This window comes from Aegilops tauschii, chromosome 6, assembly GCF_002575655.3.
Source record: "Aegilops tauschii subsp. strangulata cultivar AL8/78 chromosome 6, Aet v6.0, whole genome shotgun sequence".
Taxonomy (NCBI): domain Eukaryota; kingdom Viridiplantae; phylum Streptophyta; class Magnoliopsida; order Poales; family Poaceae; genus Aegilops; species Aegilops tauschii.
The window spans coordinates 383235835-383263610 of record NC_053040.3 but is presented as its reverse complement, the minus strand read 5'-3'; positions in this window follow the sequence as shown (position 1 = coordinate 383263610).

Below are 27776 nucleotides of genomic sequence, written 5' to 3'. Positions count from 1 at the left end.
CGACGAAAAAGAAAACGGACGAACGGTTAAATAACGGACGTTCGTTAACAGAGAAAAACCGACGAACGCGTTCGTTAAAACGAACGGTTCGGTGAACGCTCGTGAAATAAGAAAACCGAAAAATACCGATCTAGGGTTTTTTTTAAAACAAAAGGTTTTTTTTTCAGAAAACCGGTCAACGTTGAAGACGGCCGGTCGGCAGTACCTCGACGGGGCTCGCTCCGGCGAGGGGTTCCGGTGGCGGGGCTCGGGGCGGGGGTGCGGGGCTCGGGGCGGCGGCTCCGGCGGCGAGGGGGCGGGGCTCCGGCGACTCCCGGCGGCGGCGGCGAGGCAAAAAGCGGCGGCGGCGGTGGCGTGCTGCTCCGGCGGTGGTGGTGAGAGAAACGGAGAGGGGGGGTATATAAGGAGGGGGGCTAGGGCGGCTTGGGGAAGGGGTCGGGCGAGGGGAGGCGTGCGGCGGCCGGAGTCGGTCATGGCGGCGGCGAGCTCCGTGCGGGAAGAGGAGAACCCGCGGGCGGGCCGTCGGCTGGGCTCGGCCCAGTCGGCACGGGCGCATTTTTTTTAAATAAGTTCCGCGGAAAATATTGCGTAGAAAAATAAATAAAAATCAGAAAAATATGAAATAAATTTTCCCCGCCTAGTTAGAAAATCTAGAATAGGGTGAACATTTTTAAAATCAAAAATAAATATTTTGAAAACATGCATATTTTTAAAATGCAATAAAAATTGCAAATAAAATCCAAATAAATTTCAAATAATGATTTTAACATTTTTCCTCCAGTATTTCAATATTTTGGAGAAGTCATATTTTCTCCGCTCGTTTATTTAACAATGAAATATTTTTCCGCAGAGAAAAATAATTAAAAATCCCATTCCTCGTTTGAAAAATCAAATAAGAAAATTCGAGAAAATCCCCAACTCTCTCCGAGGGTCCTTGAGTTGCTTAGGATTTATCGAAGATTTGTCAAAATGCAACAAAACATGATATGCAAATGATGCTCTATGTATAACATTCCAAATTGAAAATTTGGGATGTTACATAAACCTCCTTATATCTTCCTCAAAACAGCCACCATACCTACCTATTATGGCATTTCCATAGCCATTCCGAGATATATTGCCATGCAACTTTCCACCGTATCATTCATCATGACATACTCCACCATTGTCATATTGCTTTGCATGATCATGTAGTTGACATAGTATTTGTGGCAAAGCCACCGTTCATAATTCTTTCATACATGTCACTCTTGGTTCATTGCATATCCCGGTACACCGCCGGAGGCATTCATATAGAGCCATACTTTGTTCTGGTATCGAGTTGTAATCATTGAGTTGTAAATAAATAGAAGTGTGATGATCATCATTTTCTAGAGCATTGTCCCAAGTGAGGAATTAAAAAAAAGGCCATAAAAAAGGAGAAGGCCCAAAAAAATAAAAAAATGAGAGAAAAAGAGAGAAGGGACAATGTTGCTATCCTTTTTACCACATTGTGCTTCAAAGTAGCACCATAATCTTCATGATAGAGAGTCTCTTGTTTTGTCACTTTCATATACTAGTGGGAATTTTTCATTATAGAACTTGGCTTGTATATTCCAACAATGGGCCTCCTCAAATGCCCTAGGTCTTCGTGAGCAAGCAAGTTGGATGCACACCCACTTAGTTTCTTTTGTTGAGCTTTCATACATGTATAGCTTTAGTGCATCCGTTGCATGGCAATCCCTACTCCTTGCATTAACATCAATCGATGGGCATCTCCATAGCTCATTGATTAGCCTCGTTGAAGTGAGACTTTCTCCTTTTTTGTCTTCTCCACATAACCCCCATCATCATATTCTATTCCACCCATAGTGCTATATCCATGGCTCACGCTCATGTATTGTGTGAAAGTTGAAAAAAGTTTGAGATTACTAAAGTATGAAACAATTGCTTGGCTTGTCATCGGGGTTGTGCATGATGAGAGCATTCTTGTGTGACGAAAATGGAGCATGACTAAACTATATGATTTTGTAGGAATGAACTTTCTTTGGCCATGTTATTTTGAGAGGACATAATTGCTTAGTTAGTATGCCTGAAGTATTATTACTTTTATGTCAATATTAAACTTTTATCTTGAATCTTTCGGATCTGAATATTCATACCACAATTAAGAAGAATTACATTGAAATTATGCCAAGTAGCATTCCACATCAAAAATTCTGTTTTTATCATTTACCTACTCGAGGACGAGCAGGAATTAAGCTTGGGGATGCTGATACGTCTCCAACGTATCTATAATTTTTGATTGTTCCATGCTATTATATTATCCATCTTGGATGTTTTACGGGCTTTACTATGCACTTTATATTACTTTTGGGACTAACATATTGACCCAGAGCCCAGTGCCAGTTTCTGTTTTTTCCCTTGTCTCAGTGTTTCGCAGAAAAGGAATATCAAACGGAGTCCAAACGGAATGAAACCTTCGGAAAAGTTATTTTTGGAAAGAAAGCGATACGGGAGACTTGGAGTGCATGTCAGGGAATAAACGAGGAAGGCACGAGGCAGGGGGGGCGCCCACCCCCCTGGGCGTGCCCTCCACCCTCGTGGGCCCCCCGTGGCTCCCCTGACGTACTTCTTTCACCTATATATACCAATATACCCTAAAACCTTCGGGGAATAGAATAGATCGGGAGTTTCGCCGCCGCAAGCCTTTGTAGCCACCAAAAACCAATCGGGACCCTGTTCCCGCACCCTGCCGGAGGGGGGAACCCTCACCGGTGGCCATCTTCATCATCCCGGCGCTCTCCATGACGAGGAGGGAGTAGTTCACCCACGGGGATGAGGGTATGTACCAGTAGCTATGTGTTTGATCTCTGTCTCTCTCTCTCTCGTGTTCTTGAGGTGATACGATCTTGATGTATCACAAGCTTTGCTATTATAGTTGGATCTTATGATGTTTCTCCCCCTCTACTCTCTTGTAATGGATTGAGTTTCCCCTTTGAAATTATCTTATCGGATTGAGTCTTTTAATGATTTGAGAACACTTGATGTATGTCTTGCGTGGGATAACCGTGGTGACAATGGGTTATTCTATTGATTCACTTGATGTATGTTTTGGTGATCAACTTGCGGGTTCCGCCCATGAACCTATGCATAGGGGTTGGCACACGTTTTTTTCTTGACTCTCCGGTAGAAACTTTGGGGCACTCTTTGAGGTTCTATGTGTTGGTTGAATAGATGAATCGGAGATTGTGTGATGCATATCGTATAATCATACCCACGGATACTTGAGGTGACATTAGAGTATCTAGGTGACATTAGGGTTTTGGTTGATGTCTTAAGGTGTTATTTTACTACGAACTCTAGGGCTGTTTGTGACACTTATAGGAATAGCCCAATGGATTGATCGGAAAGAATAACTTTGAGGTGGTTTCGTACCCTACCATAATCTCTTCATTTGTTCTCCGCTATTAGTGACTTTGGAGTGACTCTTTGTTGCATGTTGAGGGATAGTTATATGATCCAATTATGTTATTATTGTTGAGAGAACTTGCACTAGTGAAAGTATGAACCCTAGGCCTTGTTTCCTATCATTGCAATACCGTTTGTGCTCACTTTTATCATTAGTTACCTTGCTGTTTTTATATTTTCAGATTACAAAAACCTATATCTACCATCCATATTGCACTTGTATCACCATCTCTTCGCCGAACTAGTGCACCTATACAATCTACCATTGTATTGGGTGTGTTGGGGACACAAGAGACCCTTTGTTATTTGGTTGCATGGTTGTTTGAGAGAGACCATCTTCATCCTACGCCTCCCACGGATTGATAAACCTTAGGTCATCCACTTGAGGGAAATTTGCTACTGTCCTACAAACCTCTGCACTTGGAGGCCCAACAACGTCTACAAGAAGAAGGTTGCGTAGTAGACATCAAGCTCTTTTCTGGCACCGTTGCCGGGGAGGCTAGGTACGCGGCACTCACACCTCGTCAACTACGGTCTTTTCTAGAGCCGTTGCCGGGGAGGTGAGTGCTTGAAGGTATATATTTAGATCTTGCAATCGAATATTTTAGTTTCTTGTTTTATCACTAGTTTTTTTTATAAAAGAAAACTACAAAAAAATGGAATTGAGTTTACCTCATACGCTTCATCTTTTTAATATCTTTCGTGAGTATGATGGAAAGGAACATTGTGCCAAAGTGCTAGAAGAAGAAGTCTATAAAATGTTTGGCACTAAATATTTGAACGATGAGCATGATGGCAATGTTGTTAGTATGAATTCCTTGAATACCCATGATGCTAATGATATGCAAAGCCACAAGCTTGGGGAAGCTATGTCTGATGAAGATGATATTTTTTGTCCCCCAAGCTTTGATGAGCAAATTTACTATGATGAAAGCATGCCTCCTATCTATGATGATTATTGTGATGACGTATGCTATAAAGAATAATGATAACCATGAAACTTGTCATCTTGATCTTAATTTTCAATCACATGATAGTTATTTTGTTGAGTTTGCTCCCACTACTATTGATGAGAATAAATTTGCTTACGTGGAGAGTAGGAAATTTTATATGCAAGTAGATCATGAAAAGAATGCTTTAGGTGCTGGTTATACTGTTGAAGTCATTCATGATGCTACTGAAAATTTACGTGGGTCCGTCCCTGTGCCATGTATCACTTTAGCGTATGTCTTTAGCTTACCCTGTTGGGGGCGCCCCTCGGGCTGCATCATCCCCAAGCCGCTCGGGCCTAACCCAGTGGCATGTATCTTTCTGCATTTACCCAAGGTGATCTGCCTTTAATGCGTAATCTACCTGTGGTTATCACCTGCTCGATTGCCACCTGCCATGGGCCCACCCCTCTCTCTTGCAATTCGCTTGCGCGTTAAAAGGGGGGCTCCTGAGCATCGCGACTCTGGAGCTCTTACTGGCTCTCCAGCCCTCGCCCCCTGGCCTTGACCACGGCATCGCGACCTGGCATACCAGCGGCGGCTGAGCTCGCTCGAGGGCCGGGACCTGAGGACGTAGAGCATTTGCACCTAACCGTTTCGCAGGAACATACAGCTATCAAGACCCAAGACCAGGTGCAACCCGCCTTAAGGTAGGGCCTCGTGAGTCCCGCGCTGGCTCACGAATGCCCAGATACACCTCGCTGCCCTGCCGTGCAAGCCACGTGTCAGGGCGGGGTTGTACACGCCCCGGGGGCTCTCCTCAGAGGGAGCCCCCCTCTCACGCACAAGTGGAAGCACCATGCTCCGCGCTGGCCGTCGACACTGCCGAGGAGCGGATGCCCGTGCACAAGCGGAAGCACTATGCTCCGCGCTGGTGATAAACAACTGAGGGCGGCTTCACGGCCGTACCAACCTCAGGGAGCCCCAGAGCTCAGCGTCCAGCCTCACCGCAATGCCTTCCCTCGGGAGAGCCGCGCGAGGGGGCTGGGCACGGGGGTTGCGCTCGGGTCACACCCAAGCGCACGCCACCCAACCAGGTCTCCCGGACCTGGTCGTCGCACGCCCCTCCCGAGGCCTTGGCGAGGGCAGGTATGGAAATTGTTTGCGCGTCAAGGGGGACTCCTGAGCATCGCGACTCAGGAGCCTAACTGGTCACGTAGCCCCTCACTCCTTGGTCCGTCCTGGTCTCCGGTCGGCCCAATAGCGGTTGAGGTATGCGCGGGGTCGGGCTCTGCCGACGTAGAACATTAACCTATCCTCGTGCATCCTTCCTATCAGCTGTTTGTGCGTCAAGGGGGACTCCTGAGCATCACGACTCAGGAACCTAACTGGTCACGTAGCCCCTTGGTCCGTCCTGGTCCGGTCGGCCCAATGGCGGTTAAGGTATGCGCGGGGTCGGGCTCTACCGACGCAGAACACAAAGCGGATAGGAAGAAAATCGCAAAATCTTGAAGCAAATATTACAAGACATATCGTTCTCACAACATCAAACACAAGTTTAACGCCTCCACGAGGCCTGATTCATGACTGCAGGAATTAAACAGGAAAGGAGCCGCAGGTCACCCCTGAACACCATCGATGCCCGTGGGCGGCACTCCTCCCTTGGTGGCGTCGCCTTCGCTGCGGTCACCGGTCGGGGCTGCAACAGCGGTCTCGCCTCCGGCCAAGGGCGTGGAGGAAAGCTATGGAACTTCTTCAGCAGGGCCTCCACCTGACCTTGCACGGCTGCAGCGGCAGTTGTGCAGTGGTCGTCAGCCACAGGCTCCAGCAGCTCATCAAGACGAGCATTGGGGTCGCGAAGGTGCAGGTGGGTGAAGACGCGAGTCAACGCAGCGGAAGAAAGAACACGAGCCTCCGCCTCTGCCATGGGACCGACGCCCTCCACAACTTCCTCGAGCGCCTCCACCAAGAAGGGAAGCAGCTGGGCAGGGCCGTCCTCATCGGTGGCAAGCGGCCTCTCCAAGCCGTTCTCATAGAGTGTCTTTAGTGACGTGCGAGACCTCTCCTCGAGATCAGCGAAGGTCGCGCGGTCCTCAGCCAAGACCTTCGCCTTGGCGTCAAGATCGGCCTCCTTCGCCTTCACCTCCCGCTCCAGCTCCTCCAGCCGGCTGCGCTCAGCAGCCTGCGTCTTCCCCAGCTCCCCCAACTCAGCGTCACGGTTCTTGATGGCGTCCTCCCGGGCCCTCATCTCCTCCTCCTTCACCTGGCGGTCGCGTGCTTCTTCCTCGTGTTGGTCGCGCAGACGCTTCAGCTCGTCCTCCAGCTCTCGGCAGCGGTCGCGGGCGGCCTCGGCGTCCTTTAGTGTCGTGTCGCGATCAGCCGTGGCTCTAGCGGCGCTCTGCTTCTCCTTCTCGGAGGACGCCGCGGCCTGGCTCAGTGTCGCTCGGACCGCAGAGTCAGAATGAAGCCAGCCGGAGGCCAGTTCCAGGTGCCCGACTACCAGGCGCGGGTCCGTGCCCAGAAGATCTTCCCGCAGCTATGCCATCTCTGAAAGAACGCTCTCCAGAGCGGTGGAGGAAGCAGAAGAGCCTGGGAGCACTGGCACGGCAGAAGGAGGAATCAACGTCATCACCAGAGCCTGGGAGATCAAGGGCTCCTGAGCCCTTGGGACCTCATCAGCCGGGCCAGGCGCTGGTTCTTCGGAAGCCAGCGGGGCCACGGGGGCTGACTCCTCCTGACGTTGCTCCCCTTGGCCTCACGAGGGCGACCGGGCTGGGGAGGTGCGAGTGCTGCCACCTCCTTTCTCCGATGAGGGGGGCGCGGCCGCTGTGTCCTCTTTCCGCTTCTTCGCCGAAGGCACCGGCCTGGTCAACCAAGGGTGAACGTAAGGAAATAGCAAGTATAAGCAGAAGCAAGACGAAGCTCGAAACACTTATTGATCCCCGCGGCATATTCCACCCTCCGCTTGGGAAGCTTGAAGCCTGAAAGCCTCGAAGCCTGAGGCGTGGTCGCGCGGACCCCGGGAGGAGAAGACAGCGCAGCAGAAGGGCCGGAGGCAGCTCCGGCCGGCGTCAAGGCGGAGGCAGCATCCTGAGGAATCAGCGACGACTTGCTCCTTGTCGGGACGACGGGCAGTTCTCCCCCCTCCTGGCGGGCATCGACCTCGGCGTCGTCAGGAAGGGCGCGGAGGATTTCAGCTTTGCTCAAGGGAGAGTTTTCCCTGATCTCCTCGTGGGTCACCTCCGAGTCCTCCTCCTCTTCTTTCCCCCCGCGGGACTCGTCAGAAGATAGCTCCACTGGCTTCGGCGCCGCGGGGCCCCGGAGAGCACAGGCGGCACCAGCCCGCACGCGTCGAAGGTCGGCCTGGAGGCCACGAGCGGCTCCCAGTCCGTGTGATGGAACAAGGGAGTGAAGGCGCTCGGCGGGTACTCCTGGTTGTCCCCAACCAGGAGGCGCAGGACAGCAGCCAGTTCGTCGTCAGGCAGGGCCCCCGGCCTCAGGCGGGTCTTGTCTTCTTCATCTCCAAGCTTCCACAAGGGGCGCGCACGCCTGGAGCGGGGCGACACGCAACATCAGGAATTCCCTTAGGAGCATGGCCCCTGTGACCTTCGCCGCCTTCAAGTTGCCTGGCTTCAGGTTGGTCTGCATCTGCGCCAACACCGATGACGCCCGCTCGTCGACGAGCTCTGCGCGGGGCCACCCCTTGTTAAACTGGGGCACCTCCGTTGGCAATGCCAAGCGCGGGTGGACGCACTTGGCGTCCATCATGACCCATTTGGCCCGGATGTTGTCGGCTCTCTTCCCGGTGTTCGAGATCGAGTTGGCTTTGCCGGATGCGATGAAATTGGCGCACCCGGAGACATGACCGTCGCTGGCGCAGAGGAAGAAGAAGTGGCGCAGAAGCGCCACAGGCGGCATCACGCCCAGATATGCCTCGCAATAGTACGCGAAGATGGACAGGACGAGGATAGAGTTGGGATGGAGGTGCAACGCCTGCAGCCCGTAGTGGTCGAGGACATCATAAAAGAATTGGAGAAGGGGGGAACCAACCCGGCGGCGATGCTGCTCGAGAAGAAGGGGAAGAAGGTGCTTCCCTCGGGCTCCGGCACGTCGGAGGTAAGCCGGAGCTCCGTCTTCCCCCATTCATTGCTCTCCCCCACCGTCAGCAGGCGCGTGGAGGCGAGGCTCTTTTCTATGACGTTGGGCGCTTCAAGAACTGGCTCGTACCAAGCCGGCGCCGAGGAGGACTTGCCTTGCGCGGCGCCATGGGTCATGGATGCGGAGCAAGATTGGAGCAGATCTGGAGGAATAGGTAGCGAGGAGCGAGAAAGGGGATCTAAGGCAAGGCGAAGAGGAATAGTGAAGGCGAGCGCTGTCTGCGCCAGCCTTTTGTCAAGTCGAGCAGCTGCCGAGGCAGCGTGGGGAAGCGGAGACGCCCACGTCCAATCAACCGCCACGTGTCAACTGAGGCCGCAGGCTTTTGGGGCCCGCGGCGCTCCGCGCTTGACCCTTGGCTTCGCCTCGAAGCCAAGCCCGAGCGCGCCTTGGGCCCGGGGGCTACTATCGGCGTTCTGGGAACGGGGGTCCCCAGACTTGCCTGCCTGCGGCCCACGGTGTGGCTGTGCTGCAGGCCTGTATGGCCCATCTTCATCAGCGAGACATTCAAGACCCTCGCGAGGGGCCAGGCCTCGCGAGGCGGACGACCCAAGACCTGCTCAGGAGCGGCCTCACCAGGCTGCCTCGTGAGGAGCGGAGATATCAAGGCGGGGCAAACCTCGCGAGGCTCTCATGACGTGAGCCATGACGATCAGGATCAGGCGGGCGCCAGGCGGGCGCCTGCGCGTGCAGCGTCCTTATTTCCTCTTTGGTGCTAAGGGGGGAAGCGCAAGCGCGGAGTACCGAGGCATCAGGCAAAGGTTTCCATATCGGTGCAATGAGACCAAGACCAGCAGGACGGCAGGTCGGAGGTCACCATGGAGCCCAAAACGGCGTCATCACCAGAGCCTTTCGCAGGCGAAGACCGCTTTTGTCAGGATAAGCTGTACTAGCTGTCCCCTTTCAAATTGGTAGTTGTTGGCTCCCTTCCCACTCAATATTTGGGAAGAGGACCAGGGCCTATATAAGTAGAATTAGCCACCGCAGTAGGGGGCAACTGATTTAGATCATCCTCACCTCCACAAGTTCACCAAGCACAAGAACACCTCAACCTCAGGAGGTTGTTCTTCCCCTTGTACTGTTCATCAGCCCAAGAGGCGATCCACCACCACCACACTGGAGTAGGGTATTACACCACAACGGTGGCCCGAACCAGTATAAATCTCGTGTCTTTGTGTTGTGAGTTCATCAAGTTCGTCCGCGAGATCTTAGCGAGCTAGGGCGTAGATCGGTAGGGAGGAAATCTTCACGCGCACCCCAGTGTTCGAACCTTAAGGGTTTTGCCGGAACCCGTGATCTGACATAGACAAACCCTGCCTTGCGGTAGTACCGCAAGGGGGAGCGGTAGTACCGCTTCGGCGGTTCTACCGCTCTTTGCTTCATCGCATTAGGGCTGGTCTAGCCCCAGCCGCGCATATGGTAGTACCACGGTGCCCCGCGGTAGTACCGCAGGCCCTTGCGGTAGTACACCATGTGTGGTGCGGTAGTACCGCCAGTCGCGGGCTGATTAAGTGGATAACGGTTGGATTTGTCCTACTATATAAGAGGAGTCTTCTTCTCCGAGTTGACCACCTCTTCCATCCCTAAGCTCCATTAATGCTCTAAGCTCCATTTTCGCCCGATCTCTCTCCCTAGCCAATCAAACATGTTGATTCTCTAGGGATTGGTTGAGAAGGCCCCGATCTACACTTCCACCAAGAGAAATTTGATTCCCCCCACTAATCCCTTGCGGATCTTGTTACTCTTGGGTGTTTGAGCACCCTAGATGGTTGAGGTCACCGCGGGGCCATATTCCATTGTGGTGAAGCTTCGTGGTGTCGTTGGGAGCCTCCAATTAAGTTGTGGAGATTGCCCCAACCTTGTTTGTAAAGGTCCGGTCGCCGCCTGGGCACCAATAGTGGAATCACGACATCTCGCATTGTGTGAGGGCGTGAGGAGAATACAGTAGCCCTAGTGGCTTCTTGGGGAGCATTGTGCCTCCACACCGCTCCAACGGAGACGTACTTCCTCTCAAAGGGAAGGAACTTCGGTAACACATCCTCGTCTTCATCGGCTCCACTCTTGGTTATCTCGTACCTTTACTTGTGCAAGATTATATTGTGTTGCATCTCTTGCTTGCTTGTGTGCTTATTGTTGTTGCATCATATAGGTTGCTCACCTAGTTGCATATCTAGAGAACCTACTTTGATGCAAAGTTTAAATTGGTAAATAAAAGCTAAAAATTGTTAGTTGCCTATTCACCCCCCCCCTCTAGTCAACTATATCGATCCTTTCAGGTACTCATGTTCGCTGCTGAATCACTAGGTTCCCATCAACTTAACTCATTTGCAGCGTTCCTTGAAGAAAAATTGCACACCTCTTCAGAGAACTCAATTATTCAAAATCCTCAGCTGAAGAATATGGCAGATGGCAAGAAACCTCAGAAGGGTGGCAAGAAACTGGAAGTCAACACATCGTTTGAGATCCCTGAGGACATTTATGAAGAATATTGTACTCCTGATGAAGCCAAACATGGCAAGGAGAACAAGAATCAGCGCAAGGTGCGCATACAAAGGATTGAACGAAGATGGGCACAAGAATGGAGGGAGTACAGATATGTCACTCCAAAGTACATGAAGAAATTCGTTCTTCACCCTCCTTGCCCAAGACCTCCACTGGCACCCGGCCAAGATGCTGATCCCACCAGCCTCAAGCGCGGTGAGGACTATCCTGATGAATGGGCTAAACGGCAAGCCAAGCTAGCCAAAATGGCTAAAGAAGCGGTGAGGAAATTCAATGAAGACTCTGATGCTGCCGCTGCTGAGGCATCTGCTAGCGATCCTAAGAAGGCCATGGTCAAGAAGCCAGTGCACAAGCCTTGTTCTTCAACAATGCCCTCACAGCCCAGCTCATCTATGCCCTCACGGCCAATTCCTCAAGCTGCTCCAGTTCCTCCTGTTGCAAAGTCCTCAGTTGCTCCGTCAAAGTCCTCAACACATGTGCATCTCGCCTCTTGCCAAAGGACCACATGCATCTCAATTGCCTCAGGAGCCTCTGCAAGTTCTTCTGCTCCTCCGCAATCTTCAACTGGCCCCACTCTGCTGAAGACTAAGGCTACTGCTGGACGAGGCTCAAGACCAAGTCCTCACAAGAAGCAGGTTGCCTTTCGTGTGTCGTCCAGTGATGACGAAGCTGATGATGAAGAACTTGCTGAAATCATCAGAGACAGACATCAAAGGGCCGCTAGAGTCAAAGGAAGTGAAGTGCCTCTGCTGTTGGATCCCAAGTTGATCCTTGAGTACATTGATCTCTGGCACAAGGACCCCAATACTCCTATGCCTGACTTCAAACTTACTCCTGGCCAAAGTCACATGCTGACCGCCTTCATAGGCGAAGAAAAATGGAAGTTTGAGAAGGCCAGGCAGTTGATGAAAGCTCAATACAAGAAGGAGCGCTTTCTGAAGAAGAACGTTGCCAAAATGACAACTGATGAACTTGTCGCTGCACAAGCTGAGATCAAAGGACTCAATGATGAATTCCAAGCCTACCGTGCAGATTGGCTTGGAGCCAAAGTCAGATTTGTGAAAATGGTTGAAAGATTCACTTCAAATGTTGCTGCTTCATCGCAACATGAATCTCCTCAGGTTGAAGCCTCTGCTGAGCCTACTGAAGAACATGCTACCACCGCTGATGACAATCAGGCTGCTGATGAATCTAAAAGTACCAGGGCTGATGAAGCTATTCCAGCCGCTGATGAAATTGCCAGGGCAACCACTAGTGTTGCGCATGAAGAAATAGCCACGCCAGCTGAAATGTCTGTCGCTACGACTGAAGAAACTGAACAAGCCAGGGCAACTGCATCAGTTGCGCCTGAGGTAAATGAACCAATATCCTCTGCTCCTCCCGCACCAACGTCAAGTCCTGTTCTTCCTTCTGCATCAGAAGCGAAGAAAAACAAAGCTGCAGAGCGAGCAACAGTGAAGAAAAGGAAAGCATCCGCCACCTCAGAGTCTTCAGCGCCAAAGAAGACGAAGACTTTAACAAGCTCTTTTGAGAATCCCATTGATGTTATTCCTGTCTCGAGCATGCCATCAAAGGAGATTGTTCCCTTTGGTGAGGATTATGTGATCCCTAGAGGATCAGATGAAGAAGATCCTTCTCCTGTTTCGTCAGAGCAGTTTGATGAAGAAATTGAGGTGGACAACATCACGTCCACTCCCTTGGTATCATCGCCCATGCCTCAGTTCACAGCTGAAGAGGCAGGCGTCGAAGAAATTGATGCTGAAGAAGAAGACGTGGACATTGGGTGCACCACTCCAGTTCTGAATGATGACTATTGGGAAAGTCATCACCCCAATTCACCCATGTTCACCCCGCTGCAATGGATTCCTCAGTCCCTAGTTCACACTGAATAAGTTCAAATGGGCTCTGATGAACCTCAAGCTTCACTGCTCACCATCCCTGAAGAAATTCCAGCCACTAGTGCTGATGCTCATGCTGCCGAAGAAGCGGAGACCCAAGCTGCCATTGAGAATGTTGACACTTAAATTCCTCAGCCTGCAGCTCCTGAGACTGTGATTCCTGAGGCTGTGAAGGCATTGACTGATACTCCTCATCCCAAGCCGAAGTATCCCTTCTCAAAGAAGCAGAAGTTCAAAGCTGATGACTTCTTTCACGAGCATGTATTCTTCACTGACTTCAACCATCACTGGTACGCGTCGGTCCTAAACAATCGGTTTTTAACCCCTTTCCGCGACGGCATTTGGAACCGTGGCCAAGTGAGTGTGGGCGATAGGGGGGTCCTTCCCACACGACCTAGAAACCGTCGGGGAAAGGGCCCCTACAGTACTCATGCTCGTTTCTGCTCGCATTGCCATCGCAGTCGGTATTCTATGGTGCTATGTTTACGATGCGCGGCCCATCACAAATGGTTCACTATTATAGAACGTGTATGATGCGCGGTCCATCACAAATGGTTCATCGTTAAGAAGATTAGCTAATCGCCGTACGAGTGTCGGACAGGATTACGAAACATCGGACCGTCGTAACATCGTCGTACACGACAACTATCGCACACGCTATTCTGTGGTGCAACGTTTACGATGCATACTTCATCAGAAACAGTTCATGGTTGCGAATAGATAACCCACAAGTATAGGGGATCAATTGTAGCCTCTTTCGATAAGTAAGAGTGTCGAACTCAACGAGGAGCTAAAGGTAGAACAAATATTCCCTCAAGTTCTATCGACCACCGATACAACTCTACGCACGCTTAACGTTCGCTTTACCTAGAACAAGTATGAAAGTAGAAGTGCTTTGTAGGTGTTGTTGGATAGGTTTGCAAGAATATAAAGAGCACGTAAATAAAAACTAGGGGCTGTTTAGGTAAAGAAGCAATAAAGTTAGTATAGCGAGTGTGAAAAAGTGGTGGTAGGAGTTGCGAAATTTTCCCTAAGCAATTGACTACTTTACTAGACCGATAGCTAGTTTTATGTGGGAGAGGCCACTGCTAGCATGTCATCCCTGACTTGGAATTCTGTGCACTTATGATTGGAACTATTAGCAAGCATCCACAACTACTAACGTTCATTAAGGTAAAACCCAACCATAGCATTAAGATATATTGGTCCCCCTTCAATCCTGTATGCATCAATTTCTATGCTAGGTTGAAGCTTCTGTCACTCTTGCCCTCCAATACATAGTCCTATCAACATACAACTAACCCTATGGTGTGATCCACGCACGCGCTCATATGATGGGCACCAAAGGACAGCAACATAACCACAAGCAAATTAAACCAATCATAGCAATTCACCAATTACCGATAGGACAACGAAAATCTACTCAAACATCATAGGATGGCAACACATCACTGGATAATAATATGAAGCATAATGCACCATGTTCAAGTAGAGGGTACAGCGGGTTGCGGGAGAGTGGACCGCTGTAGATAGATGGGGGAAGGTGATGAAGATGTTGGTGAAGATGTTGGTGAAGATGACGGAGGTGTTGGTGTAGATTGCGGTGACGATGATGGCCCTAGCAGCGTTCCGGCGCCACCGGGAGAGAGGGGGAGAGAGCCCCCCTTCTTCTTCTTCTTTCTCGGCCTTCTCCCTAGATGGGAGAAGGATTTCCCCTTTGGCCCTTGGCTTCCATGGCATGGGAGGGGCGAGAAACCCTCCGAGATTGGATCTGTCTCTCTGTCTCTCTCTGTATCTGCGCTCCCTAATTCGGGCCTTTCACCGTTTCTTATATTCCCGGAGATCCGTAACTCCGATTGGATTGAACTTTGAACACGATTTTTATCCGGATCTTAGCTTTCTTACGGCGAAAGAAGGGCTCCAACCGCCTTACGGGGTGTCCACGAGGGTTAGGGGCGCCCCCCTTGCCTCGTGGCCCCCTCGGGCATCGTCTCACGTTGATTCCAGTTCCCAAAATTCACATATATTCCAAAAAAATCTCCGTCAGTTTTTATCCCATTTGGACTCCGTTTGATATGGATTTTCTTCAAAACAAAAAACATGCAACAAACAGGAACTGGCACTATGCACTGGATCAATATGTTAGTCCCAAAAATAGTATAAAAAGTTGCCAAAATTATGTAAAAATTGTAGAATATTGGCATGGAACAATCAAAAATTATAGATACGACGGAGACGTATCAGCATCCCCAAGCTTAATTCCTGCTCGTCCTCGAGTAGGTAAATGATAAAAAAATATAATTTTTGATGTGGAATGCTACCTAGCATAATCTTGATCATGTAGTCTAATCATGGCATGAATATTAAGACACGAGTGATTCAAAGCAATAGTCTATCATTTGACAGTAAGACAATAATACTTCAAGCATACTAATAAAGCAATCATGTCTTTTCAAAATAACATGGCCAAAGAAAGTTATCCCTAAAAAATCATATGGTCTAGCTATGCTCCATCTTCACCACACAAAATATTCAAATCATGCACAACCCCGATGACAAGCCAAGCAATTGTTTCATACTTTTGACGTTCTCAAACCTTTTCAACTTTCATGCAATACATGAGCGTGAGCCATGGATATAGCACTATAGGTGGAATAGAATATGATGATGGAGGTTGTGTGGAGAAGACAAAAAAGGGAGAAAGTCTCACATCGACGCGGCTAATCAACGGGCTATGGAGATGCCCATAAATTGATGTCAATGCGAGGAGTAGGGATTGCCATGCAACGTATGCACTAGAGCTATAAGTGTATGAAAGCTCAAACTGAAACTAAGTGGGTGTGCATCCAACTTGCTTGCTCATGAAAACTTAGGGCATTTGAGGAAGCCCATCGTTGGAATATACGAGCCAAGTTCTATAATGAAAATTCCCACTAGTATATGAAAGTGATAACTCAAGAGACTCTCTATATGAAGAACATGGTGCTACTCTGAAGCACAAGTGTGGTAAAAGGATAGTAACATTGCCCCTTCTCTCTTTTTCGCTCTCTTTTTTTCTCTATTTTTCTCTCTCTTTTTTCTCTCTCTTTTCTCTTTTTTTAGGCTTCTTTGGCCTCTCTATTTTTTGGGGGCTTCTTTGGCCACTTTTATTTTGATAACCTCACATGGGACCATGTTCTAATAATGATGATCATCACACTTTTATTTACTTACAACTCAATATTACAACTCGATACTAGAACAAAGATATGACTCTATATGAATGCCTCCAGCGGTGTACCGGGATGTGCAATGATCTAGCATAGCAATGACATAAAAAACGAACAAGCCATGAAAACACCATGCTAGCTATCTTATGATCATGCAAAGCAATATGACAACGAATGCTCAAGTCATGTATATGATGATGATGATGGAAGTTGCATGGCAATATATCTCGGAATGGCTATGGAAATGCCATGATAGGTAGGTATGGTGGCTGTTTTGAGGAAGATATAAGGAGGCTTATGTGTGATAGAGCATATCGTATCACGGGGTTTGGATGCACCGGCGAAGTTTTCACCAACTCTTGAGGTGAGAAAGGGCAATGCACGGTACCGAAGAGGCTAGCAATGATGGAAGGGTGAGAGTGCGTATAATCCATGGACTCAACATTAGTCATAAAGAACTCATATACTTATTGCAAAAGTTTATTAGCCCTCGAAGCAAAGTACTACTATGCATGCCCCTAGGGGGATAGATTGGTAGGAAAAGACCATCGCTCGTCCCCGACCACCACTCATAAGGAAGACAATCAATAAATACATCATGCTCCAACTTCGTTACATAACGGTTCACCATACGTGCATGCTACGGGAATCACAAACTTCAACACAAGTATTTCTACAATCCACAACTACCCACTAGCATGACTCTAATATCACCATCTTTATATCGCAAAACTATTGCAAGGAATCAAACATACCATATTCAGTGATCTACAAGTTTTATGTAGGATTTTATGACTAACCATGTGAATGACCAATTCCTGTCAACTCTCCAAATAGATATAAGTGAAGCAAGAGAGTTTAATTCTTTCTACAAAAGATATGCCCATGCTCTAACAGATATAAGTGAAGCAAAAGAGCATTCTACAAATGGCGGTTTTCTATGTGAAGAGAAATAGGCAATCCAAACTTCAAATGATATAAGTGAAGCACATGAAGCATTCTATAAAGCCATACTCAAAAGATATAAGTGAAGTGCAATGAGAATTCTATAAATAAACCAAGGACTATCTCATACCAGCATGGTGCATCAAAGAAAAGTGAAAACTAAATGCAAAAGACGCTCCAAGATTTGCACATATCACACGAATGAAACGAATCCGAAAACATACCGATACTTGTTGAAGAAAGATGGGATGCCTTCCAGCGCATCCCCAAGCTTAGACGCTTGAGTCTCCTTGAATATTTACTTGGGGTGCCTTGGGAATCCCCAAGCTTGAGCTCTTGCCTCTCCACCTTTTCCTCATATCGAGACATCCTCGATCTTCGAACACTTCATCCACACAAAACTCAACAGAAAGTTCGGTAAGATCTGTTAGTATAATAAAGCAAATCACTACTCTAAGTACTGTTGCAAACCAATTCATATTTTGTTTTTGCATTGTAGCTACTGTAATATAACTTTTCCATGGCTTAATCCACTGATAGGAATCGACAGGTTCATCAAAACAAGCAAACTATGTATCAAAAACAGAATCTGTCTTAAACAGGACAGTCTGTAGTAATCTGAACATTCACCATACTTCTGGTACTCCAAACATTCTGCCAAAATTAGGAAAAATAAAAAATTTGTATAGAAAGACAGTGCAAAAAGTTTCAGACCCGTTTGACGTTCCAGTAAAAAATGTAAAATTGCGCACTACAGCCAAAGTTTCTGTTTTGCACCGCACAAACCAACAAGCAATGTAAACATCCTAAAGGAAAATCTTGGCACATTATTTTTATTTTTAAACTTTATAAAAGCACACAACAAAAATAAATGACTCTCTAAAACTTCCGGGTTGTCTCCCTGGCAACGTTTTCTTTAAAGCCATTAAGCTAGGCATATAGTGCTCAAGTAATGGATCCACCCGGATCCCAAGGTATATCAAAGCCAATTTTAATTAACAATGATTTGGCATTTAGTAGTGAGCACAAAGCAACATATATCATGCAATGACGAAGTCTAACTCTCTTCCTATGCATCGGCATGTCATACAAGAACAATTCATGAACATCAAGTAAAGGCTAATGCATAGTACAAACAATTTCTTGCAATTTTATCTTATTGGAAACATAAAGAGGCGGAGATGTAGTTCCCCTCTCATAATAATTGCAAGTAGGAGCAGCAAGCACATGCATATTATAGTCATCAAAATTATCATGTGCAACGGTATAAGGCAACTCATCAATATAATCCTTAGTAAGGGCAAACTTCTCTGATATAGTGTAGTTTGGAGAATTCAAAAAGATAATAGGACTATCATGCGTGGGTGCAATAGCAACAATTTCATATTTAACATAAGGAACTATAGCAAGTTCATCTCCATAAGCATAATTCATATAGGCATCTTGGCCACAAGCATAGCAAGCATCATCAAAAAGGGATATTTCAAAAGAATCAACGGGATCATAACAATCATCATAGCAATCATCCTTCGGTAAGCACGAAGGGAAATTAAACAATGTATGAGTTGAAGAGTTACTATCATTAGAAGGTGGGCATGGGTAGCTAATCCGCTCTTCCTCCTTTTGTTCTTCGCTCTCCTCATCATCTTTTTCATCCAATGAGCCCACAGTTTCATCAATTCCCTTTTCCATAGACTCCTGCAAAATATTAGTCTCTTCTTGGGCAGCGGAGGAGTCCTCAATATATGGTTTAACATAGACATTAGAAGCATAATTATCATAACAATATTTAAGTATGGCAAAATTTTCAGATTTGTAAAGAGTAGCATCATACTTTTCAATCAAACAAGCAATTTCATAAGCACCCTTAAAAGCAATAAATTCTTCAATTTGTTGAACATCATAGTAATTATAAACACCTTTAGCATACGAAGATATGATTCCATTATCACTAAACTCACATTGGTAGGGAAGGTGTTTCTTAGGGTTTTCAGAACAACAAGTAACATCATATATTTCACATAAATTACAAGCATAGCACTGCAAACGATGAATTTGATCCAGTAAAAGTTTCCCTTTTTCAGATATGCGGTGTCGCACATAACAAGCATGCTCATCTAAAGATTTGCCCTCAACTAAGCTAGTTGGGGTTTCAGCACGAGCACATAGGGATCGAAGATGATCCAAGTAAAAAGGTTCAGGAGTGCGATAGATTTTGAGTTGTTCTTCAACCATTGGTGTAGTAGGTACAACTAATTTTTTTGGTATTTTGCGTTTCCTACCCATAACTATAGATAGAAAACAAGAGCACAAAATAAAAACTACTTAGTGATAAAAGCAAACAAGCACACACAAGAATACTCACCCCACGCTATAACACCCCGGCAACGGCGCCAGAAAAAGGTCTTGATAACCCACAAGTATAGGGGATCAATTGTAGCCTCTTTCGATAAGTAAGAGTGTCAAACCCAACGGGGAGCTAAAGGTAGAACAAATATTCCCTCAAGTTCTATCGACCACCGATACAACTCTACGCACGCTTAATGTTCGCTTTTCCTAGAACAAGTATGAAACTAGAAGTGCTTTGTAGGTGTTGTTGGATAGGTTTGCAAGAATATAAAGAGCACGTAAATAAAAACTAGGGCCTTTCTGGGTAAAGAAGCAATAAAGTTAGTATAGCGAGTGTGGAAAAGTGGTGGTAGGAGTTGCAAAATTGTCCCTAAGCAATTGACTACTTTACTAGACCGATAGCAAGTTTTATGTGGGAGAGGCCACTGCTAGCATGTCATCCCTTACTTGGAATTCTGTGCACTTATGATTGGAACTATTAGCAAGCATCCGCAACTACTAACGTTCATTAAGGTAAAACCCAACCATAGCATTAAGATATATTGGTCCCCCTTCAATCCCGGATGCATCAATTTATATGCTAGGTTGAAGCTTCTGTCACTCTTGCCCTCCAATACATAGTCCTATCAACATACAACTAACCCTATGGTGTGATCCACACGCGTGCTCATATGATGGGAACCAAAGGACAACAACATAACCACAAGCAAATTAAACCAATCATAGCAATTCACCAATTACCAATAGGACAACAAAAATCTACTCAGACATCATAGGATGGCAACACATCATTGGATAATAATATGAAGCATAAAGCACCTTGTTCAAGTAGAGGGTATAGCAGGTTGCGGGAGAGTGGACCGCTGTAGATAGATGGGGGAAGGTGATGAAGATGTTGGTGAAGATGACGGAGGTGTTGGTGTAGATTGCGCTGATGATGATGGCCCCGGCGGCGTTCTGGCGCCACCGTGAGAAAGGGGGAGAGAGCCCCCCTTCTTCTTCTTTCTTGACCTTCTCCCTAGATGGGAGAAGGAATTCCCCTCTGGCCCTTGGCTTCCATGGCATGGGAGGGGCGAGAGCCCCTTCGAGATTGGATCTGTCTCTCTGTCTCTCTCTGTTTCTAAGCTCCCTGATTCTGGCCTTTCACTGTTTCTTATATTCCCGGAGATCCGTAACTCTGATTGGATTGAAATTTGAACACGATATTTATCCAGATATTAGCTTTCTTGCGGTGAAAGAAGTGCTACAACCGCCTTACGGAGTGTCCACGAGGGTCAGGGGCGCGCCCCCTGCCTCATGGCCCCCTCGGGCATCGTCTCGCGTTGATTCTACTTCCCAAAATTCACATATATTCCAAAAAAATTCTCCGTCAGTTTTTATCCCGTTTGGACTCCGTTTGATATGGATTTTCTGCGAAACAAAAAACATGCAACAAACAGGAACTGGCACTGGGCACTGGATCAATATGTTAGTCCCAAAAATAGTATAAAAAGTTGCCAAAAGTATGTAAACTTGTAGAATATTGGCATGGAACAATAAAAAATTATAGATACGACGGAGACATATCACGAATCGTGTACGATAAGGCAACTAACACAAACGTTTAGTTTGCCTGCACCATTTGTGATATTGTCTGACATCGCACACTCTTTGCAAACGGCAACTGTGTGCATGCTTGCACACGTTTCCTCTCTGTGAACCGTCTCGGATTATGGCGCATATCGCAAACGTTTGTGTTTTACCAACCGTGTGTGCCGTAACAACCTGGAGAGCGTAATTTCACCGTAATTTAATTGCTGCTTTTCCAAATTGTACCGGATTTGGATTTGAATTTGAATGTATGCTACAACTTTATTCATATCCATCAGGTTCAAACAACTAATGCATTATTCGATTCATAGGTACATATGTTCAAGAATTACATAAGAACCAAATAAAGAATGATGAACCACAATTGTATACTTATACTATTAAAGACGGTAAAGAAAGAGGCAAAATATATTCTGGTTGCTGAACAAGGTGAAGCGGACTGCCCATATTGTGCCTTCCTCCATGCAGAAGGCAGGCACGACTCTAGTCCAACCCCTTGTGATGGCCGACCGCCCATCCTTCACGGTCTTCATGAAAACATCTAGATAATCATCGTGTTCTGGTAGAAATACTTTAACCTTTGCATGCCCACCAATCATGTAGTTTGAGAGGTAATCTTGAGTAAACTGCTTTGGCAACCACTGCAAAGGAAAAAGATTTAGACATTGTCATCTAACACAACTCATTATGGGCAGTAAAAAGAAGGCTGCAAAGTTCTTACATACCATCTTGTAGTTCGTTGTTGTCTTGGATAAAGTGTAAACAAATAGTTTAATTGCCATCTTTGGACCCATTTTACTAACAATCTTTATCAGCTTCCTCACTTGATGCTGGTTCATCGATATTTCATTGCCCCATACGCAGAAAGGGTCGAAGCACGGATCTTTACCAATGACATATGTACCTAAAAGCACCAAGTTAATATTAGAAGCTAAACAGCAATTGCACAATGATGTAGTACAACACTCTTTTATAATATGTCTATATACATCTGTATGTGGTAGTCCATTTGAAATCTCTAAAAAGACAAATATTTAGGAACGGAGGGAGTATCTTATAACATCCAATATACTCACATATTAGATGAATTAACATCTTATATTATGGGCAGGAAGGAGTTTAGTGCATTCTTACAAATTATCGGCTGATTAACTGCTGTTGTATCCATGGGTTACAGTTAGTTTGAGCTAGTTCAGGCTCAAATAGCCCTAAAGTATATCTAAACATGACGGCTAGTTTGAGCTAGTTGCATCTATAACCCACCCAAAAAACTATCCAACCGAAGAGGTGCTAATTGGAGCTAGTTCTCCTAGTGCATTTATTGTCAATCTAACCCTGCCATCCAAACAACTCTTTGGATGGAGTTAGTTGAGGGTTAGTAATGAGCTAGAAACTAACTCTAACCTCTAGCTAAGTTGAGTATCCAAACAGGGCTGTGTTGTTGTTATTGTTGCTGTTGCTCTTCTACGTATATCTAGACATCATTAGAACATTAATGTAGCACTCTTCCTTGTTGCTATGTAGCCTAGGATTGCATATTTAGACATTAAGTATAGTGCATGTTGTTATGTAGCGTCAGGTATATTACATATGGCCCTAGTTAACCTAACGAAAAATGGGTTGCAGATATATTCAGTTAAAAGTCCGATTCACCGATTAGTCCCTTATCAGCCGCCGACCTATATGGTACCAGCTACCGATATCCTGAACAGTGAGCAGATATAAGCCATGGGATGAAACTAACCTCGATGGAAAACAGCAGTCGTTCCCAAAATTGTCTTGTGTAGGTACATCGAGAAGCATGTTAAGCACAACAGGCTAAACATCGACCAAAATTATACATGGCACACAAAATAATCTTCAAAAGATAGCTTCAGTGTGCAGGTTTAAGCACGCTAGTAAAGTAAAACAAGTGGAAAGGTGTGCTAACTGCAACAGGCCTAACATTTAACAACAAGCAAACATAGTCATTCAAACTGGTATTGTGCCGGTCTAAGTACAATGGTTATTGTTAAATAAAAATGGAAAGGCGTGTTAACTACAAGATGCAGCAACCAAATGTAGCCATTCATAGTGGTATTGTTGAAACTGGTACTGATGAAATTGAACTGCACAGTTCATACTTGCACATATAGAACATCACGTTGTGAATAACTGGAATAAACAAGGCATACTACGAACAACCAAAGATAGCATTTGAAACTGGACATATGCTAACTACAAACAACCGAACAATCAAAAAACTTTAAAAGAGGCATATGCTAGCTATAACAGGCTTAACAGCAAGCAAATATATGCATTCCTATCGGTATGTTCAAAACTGGATTGATGAAATGTACTGCATAGTAAATAATTGCACATATAGAGCATCACATTGTGAACAACTGAAATAAACAAGGCATATTGCAAACAACCAGATATAGCAATTAAAACTGGACATATTCTCACTACACTACAAAAGGGACTCGACAAAACAAATCATGGGTTTCCCCCTGTGAAGAGGCACGGCAAAACAAATCATGGGTTTCCTCACTTGTCACAGATGGGCTCGTTCCCGTGGGAAGAGCACGGACCCTGGATGCGCTCTATGTTGTCGCAGATGGGCTCCTTCCCCTTGGAAGAGCACGACTGTAGGGTGCCCTCCCTGATGTCACAGACGGGTGCTTTCCCCTTGGAAGAGCCGGAGAGGGTGCCCTACTCGTGGTCGCCGTCGATGAGGTCTGACTTGGAAGCTGTGAATCCCAAGCCAGTGTCGCAGAATGTGTCCTTCAGAAATTACAAAAGGGGCTCGATGGCGATGTAGAATGGCAAATTGTTGACAGCAAGCCAGAGGAGATCGGTGGCGGGGCCATGGATGAGATCGACGGCGGTTGAACCCGAGGGATTGGGGGTGGACCACTTAACCTATGACACAGCCCGCCTCAGGCCGTCGCCGTAGATGACCGCGATGTTGTAGCTGGCCGCCGAGACATGCCCGCATACTCTAGCCCGCTGCTTGAGTGCGTGCCGCCAGTAATGGTCGTCGGCTTCCTCGGCGACGTGGGGCGAGGAGACCGCTATACACCTCTTTTGGGCCAGTCGCTCCTCGAGCTCCACGGGGAGCGTAGCCGGGCTTAGGCTGCGACGCTCTGGAGTGGGGGATGGGGATGGGGATGGGGATCTGTGGGAAAGGGGGTGTTTGGCAGGCATCATCTAAGAAACTTAGGGCGGCCTGGGTATGGAGATCGGTGGGTAAGCTGCATGGGCAAACCGACAGATGTTGACAATGGAGGCCTTGCGGCGGCGGCGGCGGCAGCGGCGGCGGGGACCTTGCTAGGGTTTCGAGCGAGGGAGGGTGTGTGTGTGTGCGCGCGCGCACGCCCGAGGAGGTTTTGGTGTGTGTTGTGTGTGTGTGTGTGTGGAGGGGGCGCGGGGTGTTTGAGGAAAGGACGCGGGTACTAAAAATTTACTACGCGGGAGTCAAACGCGGGAGTGAAATGTCGGGCTATTGAAAATTTTGATGATAGTGCATCGCACACGGTCCGGAGATAACAACCGTGTGTTATGAAACAGAAAAACCCTCGAGGTGGGCAGGTATTTTCTAGGGATGCAGGCGGGATTGGGAACAAGAAACATCGCACACGGTCCGGAGATAACAACCGTGTGTTATGAAATAGAAAAACCCTCGAGGCAGGTAGATATTTTCTAGGGATGCAGGCGGGATTGGGAACAAGAAACGTCGCACACGGTCCAGAGATAACAACCGTGTGTTATGAAACAAAAAAAACCCTCAAGGCGGGCAGATATTTTTGAGAGGAGGAACCTCGTGGAGCCCAATGTACTGTGCGGATGTGTGCGTGACAGGTGCACCGGCGTGGCACACGGTTAGTTTGAGTGAACCGTGTCTGTTGCGTCATCTGACTTGTCTAATGTTCATAAATTTGGCGAAAAATGACGCGGGAGAGGGTCATAACACGAACACACTTGCATGTGGACCAAATTTATGTATCAAAAGGGTGGTTTGATTTTCAAATACCAAATGCAACTTCGATGTGGCGCCTCTCTCGCAAAGCGCACGGTATTGCTTGCCCCCACCCCCCCCCCCCCCTCTTGTCGGCACGAAGGGAATCCTAAGCTATGAATGCATGCCCCCTCCCCCCAACCAAGGTCACCTAGCAAAGTGCGAAGTAGCTAGCAGCCCCCCTCCTCCCTCGTGTCGGCATGAAGGGAATTCTAAGCTATGAATGCATGCCCCCCCAACCAAGGTCCATTCACCTAGCCAAGTGCGAAGTAGCTAGCAGCCCCCCTCCCTCGTGTCGGCACGAAGGGAATCCTAAGCTATGAATGCATGCCCCCCTAACCGAGGTTCACCCTAGCAAAGTGCAAAGTAGCTAGCAGCCCCCTCCCTCGTGTCAGCATGAAGGGAATCCTAAGCTATGAATGCATGCCCCCCAACCGAGGTTCACCCTAGCAAAGTGCGAAGTATCTAGCAGCCCCCCCTCCCTCGTGTCGGCACGAAGGGAATCCTAAGCTATGAATGCATGCCCCCCCAACCGAGGTTCACCTAGCAAAGTGCGAAGTAGCTAGCAGCCCCCCTCCCTCGTGTCGGCACGAAGGGAATCCTAAGCTATGAATGCATACCCCCGCCCCCAACCGAGGTTCACCTAGCAAAGTGCGAAGTAGCTAGCAGCCCCCCTCCCTCGTGTCGGCACGAAGGGAATCCTAAGCTATGAATGCATGCCCTCCCCCCCCCCAACCGAGGTTCACCCTAGCAAAGTGCGAAGTAGCTAGTAGCCACCCCTCCCTTGTGTCAGCACGAAGGGAATCCTAAGCTATGAATGCATGCCCCCCAATCGACGTTCACCTAGCAAAGTGCAAAGTAGCTAGCAGCCCCCCCTCATGTCGGCACGAAGGGAATCCTAAGCTATGAATGCATGCCCCCCAATCGACGTTCACCTAGCAAAGTGCAAAGTAGCTAGCAGCCCCCCCTCATGTCGGCACGAAGGGAATCCTAAGCTATGAATGCATGCCCCCCAATCGACGTTCACCTAGCAAAGTGCGAAGTAGCTAGCAGCCCCCCTCATGTCGGCACGAAGGGAATCCTAAGCTATGAATGCATGCCCCCTCCCCCCCCCCCCAACCGAGGTTCACCTAGCAAAGTGTGAAGTAGCTAGCAGCCCCCCCCCTCGTGTCGCCATGAAGGGAATCCTAAGCTATGAATGCATGCCCCCCAACCAAGGTTCACCTAGCAAAGTGTGAAGTAGCAACCCCCCCCCCCCACACACACACACACTTTCAGACGGTGGGCTAGAGAGGCATATATCTCACCAAGATGGATCATAAAATGGACCAAGAATAATCCACCTTGGTCGTACAACCTCTCTCTTGTTGTTGGTCAAAGTGATGTCCGTCCATGCAACCCCGGAGATGGGCTAGCTCGCCAATAATCACACAAGTAGCTAGTCCCCGAAGACAACCACTGCATGCGTGTGGCCCAAACATATGTATGGAGAGGTGTGTTTTTAGTAACAATGGAACAACTTTGATGTGGCACCGTGATTTCAAACTAGAAATCCCCACACTGAGTGAGGGTTAGGTTGACGATGCATATGTATGTTACACCACACTTCAAGCCAACGACGGGAATTCATGCATGCATGCGTGCATAGTATATGCGCTCAAACTTAATTAGGTCTGAATCTCACCATGACCTATACTATGATAACACGAACCAAATGAAGAATCCGCCATGGTAACCTATCTTGTTGTTGGTCAAGGTGATCATGGATGTCCACGCGGGCCCACGAATATATAGGCTTGTCGCCGATAACCACGCGAGGGAGTGTACCGTTCGAAGGCAACCACTATGTGCATATGTATGGAGGTGATGCGTGCATGCATGTTTGAATACACAACATTGATGTGGCGCGTGTGTCAAAAATCGTACACTAGCTCCCCACACAGAGCGAGATCGGTTCATGATGTGTCGTTGTACTAGCCACTTCGACTCGATGGGAGGGATTCATGCGTACACATGCATGTGTGTGTGCTCAAACTGTATCATGCATGTCATCCCAGAGCAAAAATAATAATCACCTCCTAAGTCAAATTAACCTCTCTTGTTGCCAGGCAAAAAGTAGTGATGGACCAAGCGGGCCCATAGATAGAAAGCATCGATATCGCTGATAACCGCTTAAGTGGGTACAAGAGGACAACCACCACCGCTTTGCATGTGGGCCAAACATATATATGTTGAATACCCAAAATGCATAACTTTGATGTGCCACATGCCTCAAAAACCGTAAACCATGCACCCACACAAAGCGAGGTTCATATCAAGCGTACTACATATGATGGTCCCCTTCCCCCCTCTTCACCGCATACTATATGCTCCCGCCGTAATATATGTACAACCCAAAAGAATCATCATAAATGGTGAAATTAATTAACCTCTCCCGATGTAGGTCAAAGTGATGCATGCATGCATCGGCGATGGCCTCGTGGGCCCACAGATGGAAGCGTCACATGTGAGTGTCCTAGCTAGGATATGCATGTGGCCCAAAAAGGTGTTGTGTGATGTTTGAATAACCAATTTCACAATTTTGATGTGGCACGTGCCTCAGAAACCAAAAAGTCCCGACACTGAGTGAGGTGTACTTGTTCACGGACGCGTACGTATAGTATATATGCTAGTCCCCTCCCACCTCTTCGACGCGTACTATATACCACCATAACACAAACAAAAAAGATTCTACCTTGCTGGTCAAATT